General features: G+C 48.8%; 1 protein-coding gene across 3 annotated transcripts in view; it reads left to right on the plus strand.

Moving 5' to 3' along the window:
- The window catches only part of LOC138773987 (calpain-8-like), a 613,980-nt gene that overhangs the window by 560,298 nt on the left and 40,354 nt on the right, over positions 1 to 13,328 (plus strand). For 2 of the 3 annotated variants that reach the window (XM_069954529.1, XM_069954528.1), the window contains exon 1: positions 6,856 to 6,961. The exons of the other annotated variant lie outside the window; for it this stretch is intronic. The gene's annotated coding sequence lies outside the window, so the exon portion shown is untranslated. Of the gene's footprint in view, positions 1 to 6,855; positions 6,962 to 13,328 lie in introns of those variants that run through there. 3 annotated transcript variants of the gene reach the window in all.

Below are 13,328 nucleotides of genomic sequence, written 5' to 3' on the forward strand. Positions count from 1 at the left end.
ACTTAGACCTGTGCATGCAGGCATTGGCTGGTGACAGGCTCACCCACCCGTACCTACACTGCCTTATTTATAAAGATGGCCACACCATAAGAACAATTATGCATGACATGGGAAAACTGATCTCGTTTCACCCACTTGACCCCTCCCCTTTAGTACCACTAACTACCGAGCCACCTTTTCCCCGTAAATAAAGGACACCTACAACTGTTTCTTTGGAAAATGATGGCCACAGCAGCCAAGTATTTATTTAAACACACAAAACATAAATAACATATAACATTGTCAAACCAAACAGTGTATAAATAACATTAACCTGAGAATTTTCCTAACTGGGAAAGGGGGTCCTTGAAGCTAAAAAACCTAAGGAGAAAAACGGCCACCAGAATTCCTCAACCAATACCCGTATAGACATCACATTCCCGCCCCCAGCCGGTTACCCCAGGCTCAGGAGCCCCCGTACATTCCAACCCCACTGGCCGGTTTTCAATTACTAATTCCAACTACTCCCAGGGACACCACCCAGACAGGAGCCCATACTCTCTTCCATTATCGGATGATCCACCAGTTAAAGTGGGGTGCATCTCTCATTATGTACCCCGTCCATTCCTTTTAAACCAACCCCAAGGACCCCCTAACCCGCCACCGCGAGCACACTTGACCCCTTAAGTGTGCGAGTTCCTCCACAGCCCAAGAGCTCTCTCAACACCCTCCTGTAGAGCCAAAGCCCACAGGTCCATCCCAATATCGTTGAGGTGAACCCCATCCTCCAACCAATAGTTCCCGGAACCAACCTCCAGGTCCCAATGCCGAACAGCCACCTCGCCATTCCTGGCCACAAAAGATGCCACTGCCCTATTCACCTTTACCCTAGCCCGATTCAATTTCTCAACTGAGCGAGCTACCCGCCAAGTCCGCCGGGGAACGATGTCGGACCACACCACCACCACATTTGGAAACGACCTCCACAAACGCAAGAGGTCATAACGAATGTCCCTTATAAGCTCCCGAAACGGACGAACACCCAAATCATGTAACACTAACACGTCAGGGGGCCGGTCCAGTCTGGCAAACTGATGAAAATCGGGAAGGATCCTATTCCATGTCAAACCGCCGACACCGAGCCATCTCAGCACTGCCACCTCCCTGGAGAAGACCAGCTGACGCCCATCCGGACGAACCGCCGCCAACACTGCCATAACCCGATCCTGATCCGAACGAACCCCACCCCAGGCACTCTCCCACGCCTCCCACTCAACCCAAGCTCAGGAGTATGCCTTCCACGTGCTTCTGGACAACGAAGACTGCACCAGCTCCCCCGCCGTCCTCAGACCAGCTGCCATAGATGTGGAGGGCAGGCTATGCCCACCGCGGATGCCTCCGGGACCAATGACTGAAAACGCTCCCACTGCTGGCGAGAAAGAGAATCGGCCACTGAGTTGTGAACACCCGGCACATGAACCGCCACCACCCACGAATTCAGAGAGAGACAGCGCAACACCAAGTGCCTAAGAAGCCAACCACCGGAGGAGAAGAGGCAGAACCCTGATTAATGGCTGTCACCACCGCCTGATTATCACAATGGAAACAAACTTTTTTATCCCGAAACCTGTCCCCCCAAACCTCCACCGCCACCACTATGGGGAAAAGCTCCAGGAGAGCCAAGTTTCGCACCAAACCCGCCTCCTGCCACTCCCTCGGCCACGTCCCCGCGCACCACTTGCCTTGGCAGAACGCCCCAAACCCGACGCCCCCGCCGCATCCGTGAACCTCGACGAACAAGAAGTCGTCGAGGTAATGTATCACCGACTTCACGCCCGCCAGGTCACGAACCACCCATTCTAAAAAGGAGCTGAAGGCTTCAAAATACGCACAGGACAGGGAGCAGCCCATGGGCAGGCACCTGTCAACAAAAAAGGAGCCCTCCCAGTGACATCCCAGCAACCGCATGCTGGCCGGGTGGACCGGAAGAAGCCGGAAAGCGGACTCGATGTCCGTCTTTGCCATCAACGAACCCTGACCATACGACCGCACCCAGTCGACCGCCGCTTCAAATGAGGTGTACACGACCGAACAGAGCTCGGGTTCAATGCCGGCGTTGACCGACAGACCCTGCGGATAAGAAAGGTGGTGAATGAGCCGAAATTTGTTCGGCTCCTTCTTCGGGACGACACCTAACGGGGACACCACTAGATCAGGCAGAGGGGGGGACGGATAGGGGCCCGCCATCCTGCCCAAGGATACCTCCTTGGCCAACTTTTCGGAAACGACCGCCGGATACTGATAGGCCGACCGCAGATTCCGAAGAGAAAAAGGAACAACGTGGGGAGGGGAAGGGATGATAAAACCTGAAGAAAAACCCTCAATGAGCAGGGCCGCCTTGGCCCTGTCCCAGGGGCGTAACTAGAAATGGCTGGGCCCCATAGCAAACTTTTGATTGGGGCCCCCCCCCACCTGCCCCCTCTCGATCGACCACTACGCCATCAACACACTCAGCTCTACACAGGTCCTGTACACCATATAAATTACAGTACAGTTATATCAGATGACTTACAGGGGACGTCTTCTCTGATCGGAGTTCTTCCCTTTTCATTTTCTTCTCCATCTCCTTCTCCGAGCCACAAATCCACAGAATCTGCCAGAAAAACATATTAGTCTCCTCACACTGGCACCATCCTCATCTCTCTATACTGCACATCTGCATTGGCCCCTTTACACCCTCATTTAGTGGGAAGGCTAACTCTATGTGATCCCATTTTATTATATGGCCCTCCTCTCTGTCGCCCCTCCGTATAAATAGCCCCCTTATGTTGCCCCCCTTATAGAAGCCCCCCATGCTGTCCCCCTTATAGATGCCCCCCATGTTGTCCCCTAATAGATGGTCCCCTGTGTTGCCCCCCCCTATAGATGGCCCCTCCTATGTTGTCCTCTTATAGATGGCCCCCTCTCCCCTTATATTGTCCCTTTATAGATGTTCCCCTCTCCCCCAATGTTGTCCCTTTATAATATCCCTCTCCCCTATGTTGTGCTCCTCTCCCCTATGTTGTCCCCTTATAGATGGCCCCCTCTCCCCCTATGTTGCCCCCCCCCTTATAGATGTCCCTCTCCCCCCCTTCCTTATAGATGTCCCCCTCTCCCCCCTTCCTTATAGATGGCCCTCTCTCCCCCCTCCCTTATAGATGTCCCCCTCTCCCCCCTTTCTTATAGATGGCCCTCTCTCCCCCCTCCCTTATAGATGCCCTCCTCTACCCCCTCCCTTATAGATGCCCCCCTCTCCCCCCTTCCTTATAGATGGCCCTCTCTCCCCCCTCCCTTATAGATGCCCTCCTCTCCCCCCTCCCTTATAGATGTCCCCCTCTCCCCCCTTTCTTATAGATGGCCCTCTCTCCCCCCTCCCTTATAGATGCCCCCCTCTCCCCCCTCCCTTATAGATGCCCCCTTCTCCCTCCCTTATAGATGTCCCCCTCTCCCCCCCTTCCTTATAGATGTCCCCCTATCCCCCCCTTCCTTATAGATGCCCTCCTCTCCCCCCCTTCCTTATAGATGTCCCCCTTTCCCCCCCTTCCTTATAGATGCCCTCTTCTCCCCATCCCCCTTATAGATGCCCCCTTCTCTCCCCCCCCCCCCCCCGGAAAGCAGGTTTAAAAAAAACAAACAAACTCACCTTACAACGCGCTCCCCCGTCGAGCATTTTTCCTGTCAGTCCCCCGTCTGATGCGCGGCTGCCGGGGGTGTCGCGTCCTATCCCCGACAGCGCGCATATCATAAAGCTCTCTGTGGGCTTGTGCTGCGGCCGCGACTTCCGGCACACAGAGAGCTCTATGATACGCGCGCTGCCGGGGATAGGACGCGACACCCCCGCCAGCCGCGCATCAGAGGGGGGACTGACAGGAGCGCTGTCGGTCGGTCCCGTGCTCCTCCTGGCCCAGTGACTCCTTTTCCCTATGGTTGGGGAAAGTAGTCGCCGGGTCAGGAGGAGCACGGGACCCGCGTCACGGGCCCCCTGATGCAGTCGTTCCGCCAGTGCCCTGTCCGGATAACGGTCTAGAAAGGGGCGCATCGCACCCACCTTCACCGGAGTCACCCCCGAACCAAAACCGCCGGAACCTCGCCCCTTCCCCCTTCTGAAACACCGAGCGGAGCCATGGGAGGTCCCACCACAGGACCCACACGCATGCCGAAATTTACAAGCGGTCCCGTATTTGCACTGGCCGTCGTTGAACTGCCAGCACAAACCCGCCTTACCCCCACCTGACTGAGATCCTTGACTCACGGAGGCGGATTGGCCGGACGACCCGGCCCCGCCCAGAAAGGGCTGCCCAAATTTTGAGGGACCCATGACCCTCAGCCACAACCCGATGTCCTTCTGGTCCCATTTTATCGAAGGCCGCACCGCTTTCCGCTACCTGAATTGTTCATCATACCGAAGCCACGACTGACCGCCGTAGACCCGGTATGCCTCCCCGATGGAATCCATGTAACAGAAAAGGCCCGAACAATTTTCGGGCGCCTTTTCCCCCACCACACTAGCCAGGATGGCAAACGCCTGCAGCCAATTTGAGAAGGTCTGAGGAATGAGCCGCCAGCGACGCTTCTCTTCCTCCTCCTTTTTTAGCTCGAACCTCTTCCCCTTGTCCAAATTAAACTTTTCCAATGGGAGAAGGGAGAAAATCTCCACATACTCATCCCGCCAGATTTTTTCCCTCACCTCCGTCTTCAAATGAGCCCCCAGTGGCCCCTCAAAGCAGACGTAAACCTCCCCTCTAGCCCGATCGTCCAAAAGCACCCAGTCGACTTCCTTGTCTTTGTCGGTCTGCACCGACGCCATCACCTTGCCGGTATCCTGTTGTCCCCCAACACCCGTCGAGCCGACCACCGTAGGTGTCCCCACCCATGCAGACATCGGGGACTGCACCGCCCCTGACCCCGCAGCCCCTGCACTAACATCCTGAGGCCGGTCAACAAATCCTGCCAGCCTGGGCCAGGGTTCCCAGCCCCACCCTCTGACCCCACCCCTGTAGCCCCCCCACTAACCCCGGACCCCCCAACCCCCCCAAGGCACCCCTAGGCACAGAAGAAAAAGAAGACAAGAGGGGTAGCAACTCACCAGGCTGGCCGGGTGCTGTGGGCCCGGCAGCCGGAAGATCCTGATCCATATGCTGCGGCGGGTCCTCGATGTCGTCATCGGACACCTCGGGGGAAGGATGCTGGTGCACTCGCTGGATCACCGAGACAGGAGGCGGGCCTGAATACGCTGCCACCGGATCTGCCCGCCTCCCTCTCGCTGCAGCACCGCCAGTAGTCCGGACCATTGAAGGCAGCTGACGTACCTGCCGCCGACCGTCGCTGGTGACGTCATCATCTCTGCACCCGGCCGACGACTGCGGCCTGCGCGCGACTCCTCGTTTCCTCATGGAATGGCAGTCAGCACTGGCGGGCGCCCCTGCCGGCTCTTCACCGGGAGAACCCGCCGCCGCAGGAAACAGCTGCTGGCCGGACAGAAGGAGGGGGCCCAAGGCACCGGACCGACGCCTCCCCCGTTCCGCCGAGCCCGGTCTTGGATTCCTCTCAGACCAGGGGGCCCGCCCAGAGGAGAAAGGGAGAGGAGCCCGGCCTGGAGGGTCCCCGGAGGGGCTCCCGCACCTGCGCCGGGCCCGAGGAGGTGAGCTGGGGCTCAGTCTTGGCGGCGGCCGAGACCGCCGGGAACTGCGCTGCCGTGAGGGGGCTGGGGAAGAGCCGGGACCCACCGGGGCCTCCACTGCGGGCGACTCTACCTCAGCCGGGAAGGACGTCTCCCCCGACTGGCCGGGGGCATCCGACATAGGGGATTGTGGAGCTGCAGCCGGAAGGTCCAGGATGGCTTGGACTTGCGTGTCCAGCCAGGCCCGATCGTCCACCGTCTCCGCTGCCTCCCTCAGCTGCCGCAGGAGCTCCGGAACCGACAGCACCATCAGGTAACAGGTCACACCGGCTTGTCCCACAGCTCTTTACTCTCCGGCTGCCGCTCCACGTGTGGCTGCCCGTGCTTCTCCCGGAAGAGGTTTTATCACCTCCCCCAGTTGTCCCCGCCTCTTGCTCCCCCTCCCAATCCCGGACCAACTGCCCTATGTTAACCCCTTCCCCGCCAGTTTCCCTGTCATGCCGGCCTCCCTCCAACTCCGTTTCGTCCGGCCTTTCTCTTTGCCCCTCTGCCATTTTGTCTCAAACCCCCTCCTGATAGTATGTAAGCTCATGCATGCGAGCAGGGCCCTCTCTACTCATGTATGGATAATTATATGTATATCTCTGTAATGTCTATTTTTTGTCTATGTATGTACCCCCAGAATTGTATAGTGCTGCGGAATCTGTTGGCGCTATATAAATAAAAATTATTATTATTATTATTATTATTACTGACAAAAGACCTCCCTACATGAACTAACCTTCCTTTTATAGAGGTTACTGTAGCTTACTGTGATAGGTGGGGATGTACTGGACAGGAGAGAGAAGACGTGTAATAGGTTGGAAAGTGAGGGAAAGACACCTGCACCTGTGATTGGACAACATAAGTACACATGACAACCAACTGTTAACCCATTACCTTCAGCTGTGCTCATACAAAATACCTTAAAGGGGTTGGCCACTTTATAGTAAAATTGCTTAGTGTACAGTATTAGTAAGTGTGCTCACTGTATATACTGACAGCCGCTCCCTGTGTACCTCATAGAGATAATATCAGACTCCCCTCTTCCAGGCTGGGCTGCCCTGCTCTGTGGTGTTTTGGTCCATAAGATTCCTTACATGGAGGAGCATGTGACCAGGCCCCGCCCCCAGTGTCCACCACACAGCCTGTATATGTCTATGGAGAACACAGTGGACAGGGCATGGTCACATGCTCCTCCATGTCAGCCATTTTGTGGACTGAAACAAAACAGAGCAGGGCAACCCAGCCTGGTGAAGAGGAGTCTGATTTTAGCTCTATGAGGTAAACAGGGAGCTGCTGTCAGTATATACATTGAATACACTTACTGATCCTTTGTACTGACCTATTTTACTATAAAGTGGCCAACCCCTTTAACATAAGACAGATTGGGACACCTAGTGGGGAAATAGAAATAAGCATCTTTATCCCCTTGTAGTGTGATACCTGACAGAGGCACTTTACCCATGTGGAATTAGACTTAGTGGACCACCTGTACTGGGGAAACTACACTAAGAGGAAGCGGGCCATTGTGCATGCAAAGTGATCGTCGCTTCCTACATTTGTACACTGACCATATGATTTAGGAATGAAGGGGGAGATTTATCAAACAGGGTTTGAAGTGAAACTGGCTTAGTTGCCCCTAGCAACCAATCAGATTCCACTTTTCATTCCACACAGACTCTTTGGAAAATGAAAGGTGGAATCTGATTGGTTTCTAGGGGCAACTGAGGCAGTTTCATTTTACACCATGTTTGATAAATCTCTATAAGTCTCTATGTGCATTAAGCATTGGTGAGTGCTGCATTTTTACTCTTGCTGGACATTTGTTACATGGACACCTGTCATGCTGAGCACCCCAGTAAGCTTGAACGGATCCCAAGGCACAGTTCACACAGCATGTTTGTGGCTGCTACAAGGTTTAGTAGTTTATGCAAGAAAGGGGTTGGTGGAGCCTTGGTTGCGAATCTCAAGACACGGGAATAGCCAAATATCCCTCCAGGGAAGGAAACCTGTTGCCAAGGGGTGCCTCCTGGTGTGGAGATCACCAAACCAACCTGACACATAACCTCGCGTTTCGAGGGACATGCCCTGTTCATTAGGTCCATAACATAAATATATGTATTTATAACATTTATATATGTATAAAATCAATTAGTGACCTGTAAGTAAAGGTCCGCCATTACTGATTTGTGGGTCACATAGTATTTCCACCATACAAAAAAAATCACAGATTTCATTTAAATAAACATTCCCCATAATAGGAGCTGTAGCCTCATGGCTAAAGGCCCCAACTCCCAACATACAGTGGAAGGCTCAAATCTCCGCTGTGATAAGAAGATATAGCCGGGGAGAATGTGCGGCAGCAGCGCAATCCTTTCTCCGGCTGTATCTCCGTAATGGCTAACTCTGACAATGTAATTCTATGAGGCTACATTGCCAGAATTAGTGGCTGGCTAGGAGTGGAGGAAGGAGACAGAATAGATAATAACATGTAATGAATTGTTAGTCTCACCATGGGCAGTAACATATAAAAAGTTTTGTTTGAGTGGAATATTCCTTTAAATCTCAATAATAAATATCTAAATTATAAGGCTGCGTTCACACTACGTATATTTCAGTCAGTATTGCAACCAGAACCAGGAGGGGATTAAAAACACAGAAAGGCTCTGTTCACACAATGTTGAAACTGAGTGGATGGCCGCCATTTAATGGCAAATATTTGCTGTTATTTTAGAACAAAGGCTGTTATATTGAAATAATGGCCGTTATTTACTGTTATATGGCGGCCATCCGCTCAATTTCAACATTGTGTGAACAGAGCCTTTCTGTGTTTTTAATCCACTCCTGGTTTTGGTTGCAATACTGACTGAAATATACTGACTGAAATATATGTAGTGTGAACGCAGCCGGGGCCCAGATGTTCTATTAAAATACAATATTTCAAGCAGAATAATTTGCTACAAAAGATTATTAGAGTCTCAGTGTTTCTAGGCGGATGGGACTTTGTTGTACTGATATTCTCATAAGTCACTAATGGGGGGAACATATTAAATCATCCCCCACCCCTCCCCCATGTAACATTATCCATGGAAGTGTAATGGAATGAGCTGTCTGTGATCTGCCGCTAATAGCAGCCAGGACTGGCGGCCATTAAATAAAGCGGCATCATCAGCGCTGGCACAGACAGACGGCACATTAACAATGTTACACTTGTAAAGCTCCGTCCCGGCTGATGTTAATGTGACAATGATGGCCGCTGTCATTGTGTTTGCTGATAACAATGGCCGTTTGCTTTATAAACTACAGCTGTGACAGCGTTATTATCACTGTTTATTCTCATCTAACCATGAGCCGCGATTTGTCAGATGACTAAATAATAGACTGAGGACGGCGAGAAAATGAGTCCCTGAGAATAAAGTGTCTATTGTGTTCAGCTATAAAGAGGAAACTAATCTGAGATAGATAGATAGATAGATAATAGATGATAGATAGGTAGATAGATAGATAGATAATAGATGATAGATACATAGATAGATAGATAGATAGATAGATAGATAGATAGATAGATAATAGATGATAGATACATAGATAGATACATAGATAGATAGATAGATAGATAGATAGATAGATAGATAGATAGATAGATAGATTTTATTGCAAAATCAAGCGGACACATACTTACGTTTCGGCTACACAATGAGCCTTTGTCAAGCATACAGACACAACACACTAGTGCAGGTATAAATGTGCAAGTCCAGGATAATCCACCAATCAACAAGTGGTGGGAGGATTATTGGATTACAATATAGTGATACAGAGGCATCTAAAACGTGGTCTGGATGTTCAAGTTGTACATTAATATATCATGAAGTATCAATCATAAATCACTTGATCAGTGTTTCGACATACCTCAATAATTTAAGTATTAGTAGCTTACATACATAGTAATATATATATTATGTGCACAGTTAGGTACTACCTAATGTCTACTGAGAAAATCCATGCTCTCATTCGAGTCAGGATTTGCAGACCTCCCGGGTCCGGGGGCTGGCAGTCAGTGTAGCAGAGTGTCGGAGGTGATGTCACGCGGGAACTCCTGCACATGTGTGGAGTTCCGGAACTGACGTCTGTATAAAGGAGAGGGCCTGCTCGTTGCCAGGGAGATCAGGACGCTAATGATCCCGTAGTTGAGCTGATTTTGCAATAAAGCTTTAAAGATTGTCACACTTGGATGCTGTTGGGACTCCTGGTCTACAAGTTTTCAACTGAAAAAAAAATGCCCAAATAGTTCAGTCCTGAACGCACATAGAAATATATATTACACCAAAACAAAGATCCACAGGGGATCAAAAAAAGTGCAGGACAATCACATATAAATTTAATTGTATTCTTTATTTAGGTAATTTTAATTTAAAATACATAATGAATGAAAAAATGAAAAAAGGTAAGGGGAATGAAACAGAACCAAATACATAAATTGGTGAGGGGACATAGAATAATGTTTTATGAGGTCATATATTGCACATGCATGAGAATTAATGAAGACTAAAGTAACTGTGGCAATACAGGCACCCTCCACTGGGTATTGAATAATATAAACAGTAGTAAATAGCAGCAAAAGATAAAGTGTAAACAGTAAAAAACCTATTTAAAGCTGCAGTTGCTCTGATTAGAAAGTTCCTCAAATTCAGGGAAGTTAATATTATTCCACAGCTCCGTACATGCCAAGCTCCCTCTAACCCTACAAACCTTCTTAATTTCCTGCCAAATCTTGTGAGTTAATGTGCCAAAAAAATCTACACCCAGAAGTTTTGGAAGGAGTTTGGACATAGTAAAGTACAGTTTTTCTTTGAGGGAGGTCTTCTCAGGAAATGGGAAGATCTCTTTATAGGTTATGTAGATACCTGGCAAAATAGATTTTTTTATGCACAATTAAAACACGCGGTTAATAGAACACGTAATAAAGAGAGTTTTTTTATTTTCTGTAATGAAGGAATGGAAAAAGTTATGGCTTTGACAAAAGGGAAGGGGCTTCCTTCACGGGTGTACACAATATTATTGGAAGAAAGATATGAATTAAGGGTGCCCGCCCTTAAGGCTAAATGGGAGAGGGTGTGTGGATCACTTTCAGAATCTAGATGGAAGGGTATGCTTAAGAGTGTTAATAGAGTATCACAGAATCCTGAATATAAACTTATACAATTTAAAATACTGCACAGAGTTCATTATTCACCATTGTTTTTGCACAAGGTGGGAGTCCGGGAGAGCTCATGCTGTGATAGATGTGGAGAGGGGGAGGCAGATCTGACCCATATGTTCTGGTTATGTTCTAAGATTAAAGAATACTGGATAGGAGTAATGGAAGTCCTGGATAATAAAGGTATCTGTAAAGGGCAACTCACATTAGAGGTGGCAGTTTTGGGGGAAAAACCGGAATTACAGTTAGAGGGAAATCTTTTGGTCAAAGTACTGTTCTTGGCAAGATTGGTAATCTTGAGAAACTGGATAGGGAAGACGGGACCTTCAATAGAGGAGTGGATAAGTCAAGTGAATGTGATCAAAAGGTATGATTGGTGGGAGGCTAGGGGTATTAGGAGTAGAGAGGATAAGTGTAAGCGGTTGTGGGGGAAGTGGTGATTTTTTTTTTTTTTTTTTTTCTCTTCCTTTGTCTCTCTCGTTCTGTGGCTGGTAGGGGGGGGGGGTTATGGGGGAGGGGAGGGTTTGTTTCTATGATATTACAATTATTTCTGATGATGTATTGGGGGAAATAAGATTTGTATATGTGCGATTGTCCTGATTTTGGGACGAGAGCTAGGTGGTTTGTATTGTGAATTCTATTTATGTCAAATAAACTTTATAAAGAAGGAAAAAAAAAAAAAAAAAAAAAAAGCTGCAGTTGCTCAATGAGCAACACACATAGGTGAAATCACCAAAAAGTATATACAAATACAAACTAGGAGGATGCGTGTATTGCAACAAGTCCCACACACCTACTCACCCTACGCACGTTTCGCGTGGCTCGCTTTAGTGTAGAGTAGGTGTGTGGGACTTGTTGCAATACACGCATCCTCCTAGTTTGTATTTGTATATACTTTTTGGTGATTTCACCTATGTGTGTTGCTCATTGAGCAACTGCAGCTTTAAATAGGTTTTTTACTGTTTACACTTTATCTTTTGCTGCTATTTACTACTGTTTATATTATTCAATACCCAGTGGAGGGTGCCTGTATTGCCACAGTTACTTTAGTCTTCATTAATTCTCATGCATGTGCAATATATGACCTCATAAAACATTATTCTATGTCCCCTCACCAATTTATGTATTTGGTTCTGTTTCATTCCCCTTACCTTTTTTCATTTTTTCATTCATTTTGTATGTATTTTAAATTAAAATTACCTAAATAAAGAATACAATTATATTTATTTGTGATTGTCCTGCACTTTTTTGATCCCCTGTGGATCTTTGTTTTAGTGTAATAAGTTTTCAACTGAGTATCGTAGACTTTTCGAGACTTCCCAGAAGAGTCGTGCGTTGTCCGCAAGATGCCTCAGTGGGTGGCTATTTGTCTTGCTGGCGGTCAGTTCCTAGATATGGTAACTGCCCTGAGAACTCAGGAGATGGGTTCCCGGCATGGACAAAGGTTTCCTCAGAAGACAGCTACCCCTTCTGAGGGTTTAGCACTGCATATTGGTGTAACTGAACTTGGCTGTGATTGCAGGGGATGCTAGAGACAGGAGAGAGAAGAGGTCTAATACATGTTAAAAGGAGAAAAAAACATTTCCACCTGTAATAGGACAAGGCCGAACATGTGACTTACAACAGTTAAAGGGGTAGTGCGGCGGTAAAAAAATATTCACAGAATAACACAGATTACAAAGTTATACAACTTTGTAATGTATGTTATGTCTGTGAATGGCCCCCTTCCCGTGTCCCACCACCCCCACCCATGTACCCGGAAGTGTGGTGCGCTATACATACCTCCGACTGTCCCGAATGCCGGCCGCCCTCTGCAGCGTAATCCGATGCTCAGCCGCGATTGGCATAGGATGACGCTGCAAAGGGCGGCCGGCATTCGGGACAGTCGGAGCTGTTCGCCGTCTGTCCGAAGAAGACGTCACTGACTGTAGATCGGAGACGGGGGTCGGCACGTGACAGGTATGTATAGCTTACCACACTTCCGGGTACACGGGTGGGGGTGGTGGGACACGGGGAAGGGGGCCATTCACAGACATAACATACATTACAAAGTTGTATAACTTTGTAATGTGTGTTTTTCTGTGAATAATTCTTTACCGCCGCACTACCCCTTTAACCCATAAACTCCTTACGCTGTGTTCATATAAAAGACTTGAACAAAGGCAGAGAGTGACACCGAATGGGGAGAAACACAACAACACCTTCATCCCCCTCTAGTGCGATACCTGACAGGTACTTTACCCAGGCGGAATAAAGACTTAGTGGACCACCTGTACTGGGACACTACAGATAGATAGATAGATAGATAGATAGATAGATAGATAGATAGATAGATAGATAGATAGATAGATAGATAGATATAGATAGATAAATAAATAAATAGAATAACTCTGCTGCTACATTAGCAGTATAATTAGTAAGGTGCACTCAGCCTTGTAGTCACCTGTCTGG

The sequence above is a fragment of the Dendropsophus ebraccatus genome, chromosome 15 (assembly GCF_027789765.1).
Source record: "Dendropsophus ebraccatus isolate aDenEbr1 chromosome 15, aDenEbr1.pat, whole genome shotgun sequence".
Taxonomy (NCBI): Eukaryota; Metazoa; Chordata; class Amphibia; order Anura; family Hylidae; genus Dendropsophus; species Dendropsophus ebraccatus.